General features: G+C 36.2%; 1 protein-coding gene across 6 annotated transcripts in view; it reads left to right on the forward strand.

Annotated features, from left to right (window-relative positions):
• Positions 1–14,882, forward strand: part of TFPI (tissue factor pathway inhibitor) — a 205,806-nt gene that overhangs the window by 151,463 nt on the left and 39,461 nt on the right. For 5 of the 6 annotated variants that reach the window (XM_052676495.1, XM_052676497.1, XM_052676501.1 and 2 more), the window contains one exon: positions 14,789–14,860. The exons of the other annotated variant lie outside the window; for it this stretch is intronic. The gene's annotated coding sequence lies outside the window, so the exon portion shown is untranslated. The remainder of the gene's footprint in view (positions 1–14,788; positions 14,861–14,882) is intronic. 6 annotated transcript variants of the gene reach the window in all.

Here is a 14,882-nt window from a genome sequence, read left to right on the forward strand (position 1 = left end):
GTGTAGTGAAGCAGTGGAAGAGGTTGCCCAGAGAGGTGCAGCTGTGTTCTTAGAGATACTCAAGGTAAGGCTGGATGGGTCTCTTTGCAACCTGATCTACCTGTAGACGTCCCTGTATGCTGTAGTGGAGTTGATGTAGATAACATTTGAAATTCCCTTCAAACTCAAACGATTCTATTGTTCTATGCCATTTATAACATCATAAGCTAATCTTAACTTTGAAAAAATGCTGTGTCATTATATGACCATACTTTGTTTATAAATATGCAGTGGTTCTGTCATGTTTTGAGTAATATTTGCCATTGTGTGATACTCATTACTAGATCCAGCAGCTGATGACTATATATAGCGTGTATTTAAATAGGGTATTGGAATAAGGAAGTGTGACTTATAGCATGTATTTAAATAGGGTATTGGAATAAGGCAGTGTGACTTATGTGTTATACTACTGGTCGCTGGCATGTAGGACTTCCTCCTGATAGAGATGAGCAGAAGATAGATGAGACTTGAAGGGTATTTTCAAAAGAAGTAAGGTAGAAAAAAAACCCACTGGCATAGTTACTGTGCTTGAGAGAAAAGGAGGGTAAGGACAACAATTACTGTACTTTCAACTCTATTCTATCTATGTAGTTTTAAATAATTAGCATGAGTTATATATATATTTAATATATTTCAGACCCCATTTCTATTGTTCTACAATATAGTAATTGTTTCACTCATTGCCCTTTTTCAACTGCTTTACGTAACACTGCCATCTAGGCTACCTGCTTTGACCTTCCATCTGTGCCCGAGTTTCTGCCAGGCTTACTACTGCTGATCTGCCACTTGTACTTCAAATTAAACGGACTGTGACAGGCCAAGCTGAAACATTTCCATGGCTTTTTTTTTTTTTCCTCCACAGCAAAATAGGAATTGGGAGGACCCAGATATATATATTTTATGTCTGAACAACAATGAAAAATTCTTTATTAGTATGTATCTTAGGACAAAACAAACAAATATGTATAGAGGAAAGTAATGTTTAAAAGAAATGGACTTGTATGATAATAAGTTTTAAGAGAGATCTGTAGTCTAGAGGAGCAAAAATTAACAAAGAATAGTCTTTGAATTCAATCATCTACCAAGGCATTGTATTTTAATATGGTTATCATGACTGCATTCGGGACCTTCCAGATAGGCATCCCAGGTATTTTTGTTTCTGAAATTGCATGTGTGGTTTGAGGCTATGTTTCCTTCACATTTTAAGCCAATCTGATTCACTTTGTCCTGCACTTCCTTTTGCTAAATGCTCCTGTGCTGTAGGCATGTGTGGGGTGGCTGTCTATTTATCCCCACTGCTTTGTATTGTCTGAGGGAGCTGAAAAGGCAGTCAGTAAATTTACAAAGCACATCAGTTCTAATTCAAGATGAGGAGTAAGAAAAACTCAGCTGGGGATTCAAGAAACGCAACAAGCAAATGCAACAGTGCAGTGTAGGGACCCTGTATGCACCCTGTATAGTTTTCTTCAGAGAAATTACAGATATATATGTGCTGTAGTTATACCTAATTGATAACATAAATAACTATTTGTGTAAACATCTGGTAAGTTTCCCTAAGGTATAGTTAGAAAGCAGTCATTTGATGTTTTTCAGCTAGTAGTTCTATCAACAAATTATAGGCAGAGCTCAGTGGATCAGTTATTCATCATTGACAAGATTAGCAAACTAAAGGGTCAGTTAGGCATTTAATGTTTTCAGTTTTGGACTCAGTGAAGTGTTAACCTTGGCTTTTGCTCTGCTGTGGGAGGACGTTTCCACTTGTTTTAAACTGCAATTAGATGTAAAACAAGATTTTTTTTTTCAGTGCCTTTCAAAACTTTTTACAGTGGTTGCTGAGGATTTGCAAGGTTGAAAAGTGTATATTTAACTGAAGTTAAATGTAGAGCTAAGGTACACTGTGAAATAAGATAACCGAAGGAGAAGTTGCTCTTCTGTGTTGGAGCTGATGTAGCAGCTCATTGTCACTTAAATACGAAGAGTCCATTCTGTCCTTCTCCTTTCTTCTCTCATGCAGTCAGCTGGATAAGTGTTCACCTCCCTTTTCCTTGAACAAACTTGTGAATCCCTTTGCTGAGCATTGGAGTGTGAAGGCCAAAGAGGCAGCTGAGTTGATGCAAAATAAAGAGTGTGATGGCTGGGAAGTGATGAAGTGATGAGGGGGGGAGGCAGGGAGAGAGCAGGTTCATCTTCTGGAAATAAAGTGGACTTTAAGGTATATTTTAGCTGTAAATTGCAATATCTCCTGAAAAAAAAAATGCATTAAGGCATCAGAAAGATGAAAGGATAGTTTCACAAAAGAAGATAAACCATGATCCGAGTGCAATAACGAGGCAGGCGTTCAAGGACAGTGCCTCGACCAAAAAGTGAACAGACCTACAGTATGAGTGAGGCAAGCATGGCAGGTCTGGGGATGGCAACCACAGTCAGGTGAGAGTCCAGATCATTGCACACGTCTGTGTAATGAGACAGGTCTGAGATAAGGCTGGGAAATCGAATGAGCTAGATAGGTTTGATTAATTATAGAGGGGGTAACCAGGGTCAGACACAGTTAGACACAGGGATCACTAGGCAAATTCCATAATGGTGTGGTGGAGTTTAGGTCAAGAAAAATCAGTGTATGGACCAGGGTCTGGAGCAGTGAGTGGAAACAGGCAGAGTCACTACACTGCTGCAGTGTTGGTTTCCCAATAGTAGCATGTGATTGGGTCTGAGAAGTTTTGAAGCCCAGTGTCTACAGAACTCTGATCTTGACTTTGTTTTTAGATAATACAAAGTAGGCAGGACTTAAAGTCTAGATTCTGACCAATACGTAGCATACAGTAGGAATGATAATTTACCTCAATACTTTCTGGTGCAAAACAGCTTTAAGGTACATTGAAAAAGAAGGTAGTAAATGAAATATTGTATTTGAGCTGTCTTGCAGTGAGAATTTGACAAATGAGAACACTAGTTCTTCTATAATTGGAAAAAAACTGGGAGATTAGATACGTTTCCACTTCAGTGCCTGTGGCTCAAATCTGGTTGTAGTTACTTTATTGTTTCTCCTCAGCTGCTCAGATGAATGGCTATATATAATCCAGGTGTTCTCTTTTCCCACCCCAAAATATATAGAGAAGTGCAAAAAACAGGGGCACCCTGTTGAAGTAGGGTACAAAGAATGGGCTCAACAATAATTGGTGGTTGTTTTATATCAAGTGTGATATTTGAAGTAGGAGTCAGAAAAAGGATAATTTATTAGCACATAATTAAGACAGTAATGAAGTTTACTCTTAATCTCTCAAGATGCAGTTTTGAACCCTTGGAAGGTATGTAGCTATTACAGATTATCAAGTGTTCTGAGGATTGGTGTTTTTTCCCTGCTTCTTTCCCTGTTTGTTTAACCAAATTGCTGCTGTTGTTGTGTTTTTCTTACTGTTTGTTAGTTTTGAGATACTGTATTAAAGCAGGGCCAGTTTTTGCATTTGGCCTCTTAGGGCATTTGGAACAGGTAGCTGTCAGCTCAGAGCTGGTTTATTTGTTAAAGTGATAAAAGGCGTTATTGAACCTCGTTTTCAACCTATGTATATTAACATTGATTTTCATTAATTTCCATTCATAACAGAAGAGCCAAACTGATCTATATTGGTCTCATTTTTATACAGCTGGCTTTTACAGATGGCCAAACTTGCCTTTCTATTTATACTGGTTTTTAAAAAAATAATACTTAAGTAAATTAGCAAGGGAGAAATGGTGTCATATTGAAAAATATTATGATCGTAATTCAAGTTGATGCAAGTAAAGCTGTACAAACCAAAGTAAATATTTCCAAACACTTAAGGAGAGTTCACCACACATTTTCAAACTGGCTACATTCTATTATTATCAAAAAAATACAGAGATCTATACCTGTGGTATGACTGTACCAAATTCCCAAATATAATTTTACGCTGCTTCTTTAAGAAAAAATGTAATGCTGTTAATAAAAGTTACTTATTTTCTTCCTTTAACTATTTTCTTAAGTTTCATAATGTCATATGGCTGAATACAGCTTGGAAATTAGTTGTCAAGTGTTAGTATTACAGGAAATAGCTCAAACTATGACATTTACAATGAAGTATACTCATAATTGGGATCATTTCATAATGTTTTCTATAAATAATTGCTAGTGTGGAATTACTATATGTTGATTCTGAATCAGAAACTAAGGACTCATCTGTTGTTGATTATTATGTTACCACATGTTAATAATGCCTGGCAAAGATTTTGTTCCTTGCATTATATTTATGGAGAAGTAAGTTACTACTGTTTTATTTCAGTGAACTGGACTGATGGCCCAGACAGCTATTAGTAATAGCTACATTGTCATAGTTTACACTCAGAGGTAAAATTTATGTTGGTCAGGATGAAATGTACAACCTGAAAGGGATGTCCTTGGAGAAATATACGTGTGTTCAGTTTGCTTTGTACTTGTAGTGGACTGTTCAGTAGATGAGGAACAGGTTGTGAGATCATACCCAGAGAATGCTGGGCAGTGCCTCAATGTCTGGATGGAGATCTGGAGGGGCAAGTGATGTCCCTCAGGGTTGGTGCTGGCACCAGTGCTCTTTAACATCTTCACTGATGTTTAAGAGAGATTGAGTGCATTCTAAGCGAGTTTGCAGATGACACCGAGCTGTGTGATGCAGTCAGCACACCCAAGGGATAGAATTGCATTCTATCCTAGGCCTCCATAGGCTCAAGCACTGGGCCCAGATGAACTTCTTGAGGTTTGATAAATCCAAGAGCAGCCCTGCCTAAAGAGACGTGGGGATACTGGTGGATGGCATGATGGACATTGGCCAGCACTGTGCCTTCGCAGTCCAGAAAGCCAATTGTGTCCTGAGCTGCATTGAAAGAAATGTGGCCAGCAGGTTGAAGGAAGTGATCCTTCCCTCTACTCTGTGCCAGTGAGATGTCACCCAGAGAACTGCATTCAGGTGTGGAGTCCTCAGTACTCTGTCCTCAGGAGAGATGTAACTTGTTGAAGCATGTCCAGCTGAAGGCCATTAAAATAATTCAAGGGACTATCTGAAGGGGGACTACAGGAATGACAAGGAACAGCCTGTGGGGTCTGTTGAACATGGGGAAGCGAGTCACAGGATCATAGAATCATCGCAGTTGAAAGGGACCTTCAAAGTTCATGTAGTTCAGCTCCCATGCAATGAATGGGAACATCTGCAACTACATTGGGCTGCTCAGAGCCTGGTGTAGCTGGGGCATGAAAGTCTACAGGGACAGGGCATCCCCCATATCTCTGAGCAACCTGTTCCAGTGCCTCACCACTCTCACTTTAAGACTTATTCCTTATTTATTGGAAGTTGGACTGCATGAGCTTTAAAGTTCACTTCAAACTCAAAAGGTTCTATGGTTCTATGATTGTGTCGTATTTATGACAGCTAGATTTTCAGTTTATATTTTTGTTATTGAGCTCTTGAAACAATTCAAAAATAACCTGTTATTTTGCACTACAAGTCTTGGAAATGGAGCTGTAAAGCATGGCATTGCAACAAGTACCTGAGGAAAGCACCAAGAGCAAACTTGAATTTGATTGCTGATTCAGCTATATGTCACTAAAGCAGATCTGCTTAACTGTGTTGCTTTGTTACAAAATTACTCCTCTTTTCTTAAAGTAACCATTGTATTTCAGCACCACCTATAGGTATGTAAAGGAAATGTATTCAAATCTGCGATGACAATCAGCAAATAGATCTCTTAGTTATGTAAAATACGACTTAATTGAAACTATCCTATTGCTACTGCTTCCAATGGGTATTTTCTGCTTAAATTCTTAAGTGATGTAAATTCTTACTGCGCTCTGTTTTATATAAGAAATATGTTGTATGATTTGAATGAACATAGAAAGTGGCTGAAACCTTTCATGAGAGTCAGTTTACAAAAATCGCTTGCTTGTAGTCAAGCACTTTCTCTCTCCATGTAACTAAAAGGCTGGGAAATGAAGATGGTCTGTTCCACAGTGGAAACGGCCTCTTTTTCTGCAAGCAAATATTCTGTAGTTTTGGGAGTGTGATTTTAAACAGTAAAAACAAAAAATCTGTTTGCCCTTAAACTTGTGCATAGGTTGCTGAGAGTACAAAGTACCTAGTACCATTTTTATCCAGTCTCCCATGTTTGTATTGGGATGGTCCAATGTCGATATTTGGCAAGAGCAGTGCAATTATCACAGTTTTAAATGAGTAACATATGAGAATTGAGGTTACCAAGGTCTCCTAGAGAAATATATTTATTTCTCTCTCTCTATACAGAGCTATATATGTATATGCATATATACGTATGTGTGTGTATATAAACACATGTATATATGAAGTGGAGAACTCTGCCTTGTGGTTTAAGGATAAAATGTAACAAAAGTGAGTTGCAATTTTGAGCTTTCTGGCTTGGATTTCTGAATGGGAAATTGTTATTGACTATTTCTGGAAAAGAGAGTATAACCACTTTGTCATCCCTTCACCATCCCTTTCTGTAATCTCATTGTCTGTTTGACAACACACAAAGAATCAAACAATTGAGAATTTTTTTCTGGATTTATATTTTTAGTTTAAAAAAAAGTCACCTTTGTTTTGGTACAAAAAATGAAATACTTAAAAACAATCCTAAAAAAACCTACTCTCAGCAAGTATATTACACTTCTTACCAAAGTGCTTTGAAATGAAGCTCAGTATCTTATCCTTAAAAATGTTATGCATGCTTATATTTTATGTTGTGCTTAAACTGAAATATTAAGTATTTAAAAAAAAAAAAAAACACTTTTGAACTGGACCAATACTATTGGAAATTTCAGTACATGCAATGCAGGTGTTGGAGACAGAAGGAGAATGTTCACAGCATGCTCAAAACTAGAAAGTCCTACAGTTTTCATACAAGCTTTTCTTTCTGAATTATCCTAGTTGTGAGCCTACTGATGTAGTCAGTCCAAACTGAAGAGATCTGTTAGAACAAACTGAAATTGGAATCTTCCTCAAGTGTGACTTGTGTTGTCTCCTCTTTAAGACCTATAATGCATGCTTGAAAATCTCCCAGGTTGTCCATTCTGCTTTTTCGAAGTGTCCCAAATGCAGCGTGGATGTGGCTGTAGGCTGTTAGATGATACTTGCTAGCAGTTCTTGTTATTTGATGCTACTTTCCAAAGATTTAAGTTCTTCATTGATATTTACTTAAGATTAACTTCCCTGAGTCCAAGTTCTTAATTAGAACCTGCTTAAAATTTTAATTTTGATCTGTGTTTAGATCCTGTTAGAGAACCTACTGTAAAAGCTATTGAATTTTCCCTCTACTCATCATGTCTGTCACATGCAGGACATAGCAGGGACTGGATGAAGGGGCAGAAAAACAGTGGGAATATTTCATTTCTTTTTTATGTAATCATGTGTCCTCTGCAAAGTGATCACTTCAAATTGATATATGTATTCTGACTTTTCAGAGGCTGTGCTTTTGGCATTTTTAGTTAATGTTCAAGTATAGGATTGGAGGATTTGAAACAGCAGCTTGCCACAACCCTTTACACAAGACATGACCTGCAGCTGATGAAGCTTAATGCTCTGAATCTTCAGAAAGCACAGGTAGGTGGACTTGAATTGACTTTGGTTCATGCTGTGCACTTTGTACTTTGCAATACTCCTTCATGCATTAACTAGCCAAGCTTTTTTTTCTTACTGGCATGATAGGTTATTTGCATGCTGCAGAAATATGTTTTTGATCCAATATCCATATGAAAATTGAAATTAAATTTGTACTATTTCAATTCCAAAACACACAAGACTACAGCTGTGGTACCAATTGATTGAACCAATAATTAAAAATTACTTGTTTTGTAATCTTACAAGGTATTGTGCTATTTCTTGCCTAGCAGCTATCTTGATAAATCTTACTAAACATAATCAGTAATAATGTTGGTAGTTTCTCTCAAGTATGTTATACCTGCAGGAAAACAATAGAGGATTTCATTTTTTTTTCTCCTGTAGGAAAATACTTAGTTACTAAGTTAAATTTGAAAATGAGCTCAATCAAAGGAAATAATGTCTCTTCTCTATATCATGTATTTGTTGTTTGTTTTTAAGTTTGCTACTGAGAATGATTTTTACCTTATGGAAATCATTATTCAGAAAAAAACATAAAACTTTCAGAAACTGTTTATACATTCCCCCTTTTCACCCACAAAAATTGTACGTTACAAGCTGTGTGTCTGAAATGAGTGAGCCAGCTAAACAGAGACTAGGATTCAAACCAGTAAATAATTTCATTCAAATGTAACAGGGACACTATTTCCTAAAGGAATCCAGAGACACAGTCTTAGGAAAAAACAGAGTTTGTGTGAGAGGATGGATGGGAACAAAGAAAGAAGAATTCCAGGTGATATCTGTTGGTTGTGGGTTGTAAATCTGGTGTGAGCTAGTTATATTCTCACTTTGTGATAGTTCCATCATGGATACCATTCAGCATGCAAACAGAAAAAAAAAAAAATTGTTGGTTCACTAGTATATTTTAATTTGGGTATTTAGTAGGAGGATAACATTTCGTATTGTTTATTTAAGTTGGAAACAATGAAAATGACATCACAGGTTACACGGTTTTGCCAAGTACTGAGCAATGAGTATGAGCCCATTTATACAGGTAAGTAAATGTAGCAATTCCCATCTCTAACTCTGAAGAAATCAACCTTCTGCAGACTTCAGCACATTTCTTTATCCAAAAAATAAGCAGAGAGATTCTGTCCTGCTTTTTTATTAAGCAGATACAAAAACCTGAGTGAAATTTGGCAGCATCAGTTTGTCTTGCTCTTTTCTTGCACTGGGTAGAGATGAAACACAGGAATAAAATGAGAAAACTCTTGTGCTGGAGTGAATTAGCAGAGTGCTCCAGTTAATGCAAGGTTTTTCAGTGAATTGACCATTTGAATACTTCTCATAAGTAACAGCAATGTTAATTTTTCAGTGTTATGTTTTCAGTAAAATTTCGGATTGGTCTGTTCTGTCCCAGTGAGATCCACACTGAATGACCTTTGCACCCACACAAAAGATCATTAGTGTCAGAGTTCTTCAGGAAGAGATAGGATAAGTTCCAAAAAGCAAAAGAGATCAGTTACTGAGGAGTTTGATTATGTTGTAATTACCTTCAAGCATCAGGTTAAATTGTTTTGAATGAACAGCCAGTTATCCTCATTTATGTTGCAGATACTGCAAGCGTTACTAATTTTTAGTAGTGTTGATTGCTTTTGCATAAAAAGTTAGTTTTCCTCTCCATTTATGGGTTATAATACCATGTTTAATAGATTTTTTTTGGAACATATGTTGTGTGCTTTGGAGATGCTTAGTATGGAATTGAGGTTCCAAAATCTGACACTTCTCATATTTATTTTGTTGCTGAAAGAGCATTGCTAAGAAATCTGAAGAATACCCTGAAACCCCTAAGAAATGATAGGAATAAATTAGTATCAGCCAGTCTCATCAGCAGTGATTGTCCAGGATTGCTTTGTGAAACAGAAAGCAAAATAAAGTACTTGGAGGAAAGAAGGTGATGATGAGTTTTTCTAACCAGATAGTACTATGAAAATAAGATGAAAAGATTCAGAATTATTTTAGTCTGTAATAATGTGAAATTTTGGTAAAATTGCTGAAAGGATAGCACAGTGTTAATTGCCTTGAGTACTTCACTTACAGTTGCTGAAGTAGGATACGAGGGCAATCAGTGAGATCAGGCAATCAGTAAGATTAAACAAGGGAAGATTTCTATGGAGATCAGAAAGATATGTTAATTCCATTTAGATGGGAGCAACAAAGAGCGTTACAAAAGCATACTGAGTGAGAGTGATTTAGAGAAGGTCACTACAAGATTTTCATTTACTGTTTACTGTCAGGGAAGAATAGAAACACAACCTCAGAGATTAAAAAAAGAAAGGCAAACAAATCTGATTTGAAATCAAAACAAAGTGACTAAGCACAATATTTTATATACTTTTTTATTTTTATTGTCTCAGAAAGGAAGACTAGTCTACTGCCTACAATGCATAGTGTGTGTCACATGAAGATCTTGCATGTAGCTGTCATACTTCAGACTGAAGTACTGTTAAAAACCACTGATTTTTGTAACCTTGGTTTACATGTGTATCAGAAGAGGGAGACCTTTAACTCAGCTGACTAGAAGCCGTAAGAGCAAGAGCTTTAGGAGTGTTCTGTATGCTGTCTTGTGTAGCATGGGAAACACGCAGCATATAAGAGCTGTGTTACAAGCACAAGAGTGTATGCAAATTTGGGATGCTTGCCAAACTTGAGCTAAAATGTAGGAATCAGATGCTGTGAGTCCTCAGGTTGCTTAAGGGAGCCCTATTTTCTGTCACTGTTCTGCGTTCACCTGAATCCAGTTTTGTTCATGACAGTGGTTGTCCATGCCAGATGCCTGCTTGAAGGAGGCAGAGCTTTCCTATTCTGCAGTATCTATGGCAACTGCTGTTCTTACCTGGTCTTAGAAGGTGTCTCTTGTATTTATCTTTTCTTATCCTAACCTTAGTCCACAGCAGACAGGATTTTTAAGATAATCGTTATTTTGTTGTTTCACAAAGTGATTATTAATTCCTTAGAGAGAAGTGTACTGGCCCCGAGCTTCAGTTTCCTTAAAAATTCTAGTCTTTTTTGTCTATTCATGCATTTCTTTTCTCACGTGTAAGGTATTCTGTATCAGTTACTTGTAACCCAAGCCAGTCTTTTTTTCAGAACATGGTTCAGGAAATATTGGCTTTGGCCATTGCCATAGTTTAGACCTGCATTTCTTCATTTGTTGTCCATCCATAACAGTAAATTCACGTAGAGAGGCCTGCATGAATTTCCTTAGCCTCTCCACAGCTCCCTGGTGACTTCTCAGCTCATCTATCATCCAAAGCTGTAGAAATACAAAGTTAAAAATAAAAGAAAAATTAAAATAAATTGAAGATGTTTCACATAGTTTCAGTAATTATCAGCAGATAACATTAAAGCAAGATAAAGCTTTAATATTCAACTCTTGCTATACCTTTGTATACCAAGCATAACATGTACCAATGAGCAAACAATAATCTACTGCTGCGCTAGACAAATGGATTCCTAGACAAATGAAGTACCTATCAGTAAGGTAAAGGAACATTCTCTCTAATTTGGGATAAGTTAGCATTTCCTGGAATTTAAATATGAGCTCTTAAGAAGCGTTAAAAGAAAGAATTTTCCATTCTGTGCAAGAAACAGCACTTTACAGACCCTTGCTTAATTAGTGAGCTGTTTACTATTTAATCATAATTTATTTATTTACCTATTTATTTTTGCAGAACTTGAGATTTGTTTCTTCCTGCTGTGACAGTTGAAAGTCCAGACCCCTCAGGTTCCATCTGTTGTTACATTTTCTGAGAAAGAGAATAAAAGTACAAAACAGCATGCAGATTGGTTAGTAGAGCATTTGTCTGGGACCATTTTCTTTTCAGTTAAAGCCCTTATTGCTAATATACCAGTGTTTCTCACATCTGTCTTCAGTTTTTGGTTTTCTGCATTACTTTTATGGGTATATTCTCAATAAAATGTTAAGCTTTAATAAGATGGTGTTTTTTGATCAAAGGCTGTTTCATGATGGATTATCTCTGTTTGTAAAGCAAATGTACATTTTAATAACGTTTTCTTTACCAAATTCACATCTGTTGATGACTTTGGTGCTTGTTAATCTGCGTATGGGCACAATTTAAGAGTCTTGCAGGGAGAGAAGTTAAGGTTAGGGAGAAATTAAGTTTTTTCCGTGAACAACATGAATAACATTATGATACAGAGCAGTTGTACAAAGCTTTTAAATTTCTTTGACATTTCTTCTAATGTTCTTTTTTTAAGAGCTTTATTTCCTTTTTGTGTTAAGCTGTTTAACTGTATGTGCATTGAGATAAAGTGTAGTGTTTGAAATCTGAATGTTTACGAAATAGTGTTGGTATCTTCAAATACAGCAGTCTTATAACTTAAGATGCATTCTGAGAAATCTATACTTGCTCTGACATTTTAGTTGTTTTATTCTGTCTTTCTTGTGTTTCTATGGAATCTGCATCCAATTGAAAACTTGGAAATACATGAATATATTTTTTTCTTTTCACTTTCGGTAGTTGTTTAGTTTCTCTTCAGTACTTTACTACAATCCAGATAAAATGTATGTCAAAAAATTATAGTCTTTTTTATTGTGTGGCCTATCAGCTACATCTTGTCCATTAATAATGAGAAAATTCACTTCGTCACAGAACTTGTTAAACTACCATTCATTGGATATAATTTAGGGCTAGAGTGAATTGAATTTGAAGCCATACTGCTTCTTGAGCAATTGACTTCTGAGGGCTTTTTACTTCATTATGCATATAAATATGCAGAAGGAAGTCCTAGATATGTGTATGTATATATATATATATATATTTTTTTTTTTTTTTTTAATGTATTTGTGTCTTTCTTCAGCATAGTTTTGTTAGAAGAGCTGGAAAAATGGATAGATTTCTGGGCAGTACTAGTAGTTCCACTCACAGTACTCCTGTGAGCTTGTGTTGCTAGCTGTTACTGGCTGTGGAGTGAGTAGACAAGAAAAGATGAGACACAAAAAGAATCTCATTCTAATGACAGTGGAGTTGTGGAGGATTTTGTTAATTATAGTAGGCTGGAAAGAAGTTTATTTTAGCTGAATTAATTACACAGCTACCTTTTTGGGAAGCAAGGATAGCATGTTCTTTTTAGAAGTAAGATCCGTGTGCTGAGGATAATCAACCACCAGATGTATTGGTGAGAGCAGGTTGTACATTCTTTTGATCTGTAACTCAAGATTAGAGTCCAATCAGATGATCAAAATGGTTTATTTGTTGGCTAACATCTATTAGTCAATGAAGCAACCCTTCAGAATTTTTCCTTAGAGAACTGAAGAGAAAATGAAATTTGTAATGCATAGTTTGATTGCAGCATAGAGGAAATATGCTCTTGAGAATTTAAATATGGCAGGTTTTTTGAGTAAACAAAACGGAAGAATTCATAAAGCCTTTTAACAGTGGGAGGGCATTGTAGATACTTTTAGCTTCAAGCGTGGATCTGGAATGTAATCTGTGAAAGCTATACTTCAATTGGATTTGAGAACTCAGTCTGTTTTCCCATGTAAGTGGGGAAAAGTTATACTAGCTTTCATGGTGCAACGCCAATTTTTCAATTTTATCACCCAGGAATCAATGAGATTGAAGACTGGGCAGATTCCTCTAGATAAAGCCATCTCCTGATGATTTACAGGCTTAAGATTTGCTCGCTTTCTTGCCCATCCACAGGGATTTTCACCATGCTTCTGTAATGTTTTATCACCTCTCTTTTGATTATTTTGTTATACCAGTATAGTGAAGGCAGACAATATAGTATTATTACCCACTTGTGTAAATTATCTGCTGGAGAGCAAATTAAGTGACCTCATCAATAATGGCAATGTTTTAGTGAATGTAATGGCAGTGGAAATGTGAGATTATCACACTGTTGATATGATCCATTTAAAAAATTAAAATAATAATCATAATTTCAAAAAAAAAAAAAAAAATTAAGAAGGGAAAAAAAACCACCAGAGGAGAAGAAATAAAACTCCAGGGAGGATTTTTTTCCAGTACGTCAACATTTTTCAAGAAGGCAGTCCTTGTTAGCATTTTCTGTCTTTATACTGTGTGATATTTCACTGTCTACATCTCGTTGCTCTGAATAACATTTAGGCTTCTACAGCTTTTGAAAATTTGAGTAGCAAATTGGTTTGGTGTTCTGTGTCTTTCACTTCTTCTGCTGATGCTGGCAAATTGTTAATGTAGAAAAAGATGTTTTCAACCTAAAAAATCAAAATATGGTACAGCTGAAAATACAAGTTAACAGAGATTCATTGTGAAAGTGTTGCCATTACTTGTCTTGCTTTTTTCTTCATATTGGAAATCTGGAAGAATAAACCTAGAGCAAAGTTCCATGCATTTTGCCCAGTACTGTACAATACTAAGAAGAAAGATGTGCCAGTCTGCTTTAATTTCAAGCTTTCTATGCTCTCAATGTGACATGTACAGATAGGTTTTGGGGATGACTTCCTTTAAGGCTGTAAGTGATAGGAGCCATGCAAAACATTTTCTCAGCTCAGTTATGAGCATCTCAGTTGTAGCTTCTAGTATCAGAGGTTCCTTTTTTGACTTTTAGTTAAATCCTTTGAATAACTTCTCCTTGCCTTCTGACACGTCATGATGCCATTGCTGAGTTAGGAGAGGTATTTGAAGGGAGTCTTCCTGACATCTCTACACTACAGATCAAGTGGTTTTTTTTTTCCATTTAAAAAGACAGTTTAGGAAGTATGTGATGTTACCTGTCAAACCCATGGTAGTACTGAAATCAAATGCTCACAACTCTGTAACATTTATAATTTCTCTTTAGATCATGTGCTGAAATTTACGTTGTGTGGAAATTGCATACCTGACTATTCATTGTTTGTATTTTAGAAAGTTTGTGTTAGTGTGTCATTCTTTTAAGTACTTCTGACTTCTGGAAATAGCAGTTTCCATTCTTGACCATGTTTTTTTGTTAGGAGTTAGCATTATTACTTATACTCCAATGTATTTAGGCAAACTACCTAAAATGATTGATGATCTATGCACAAAGAAAAGAAGGCTAATTAAAGGGGGAAAAATGGGGATGGAAAAGGAAAAAGGCTCGATTTAACTGATAGTTTATTGCTTTTGCAGCTATCAAGGATTTTACGCGTAATTCAAGCCCATCACTTTGCTCTGGAGTTAATTTCAAGATCCAGTGACACAGTAAGTAAATTCTGACATTACC

The sequence above is a fragment of the Tympanuchus pallidicinctus genome, unplaced genomic scaffold (genome assembly GCF_026119805.1).
Source record: "Tympanuchus pallidicinctus isolate F22 unplaced genomic scaffold, pur_lepc_1.0 scaffold15, whole genome shotgun sequence".
Taxonomy (NCBI): domain Eukaryota; kingdom Metazoa; phylum Chordata; class Aves; order Galliformes; family Phasianidae; genus Tympanuchus; species Tympanuchus pallidicinctus.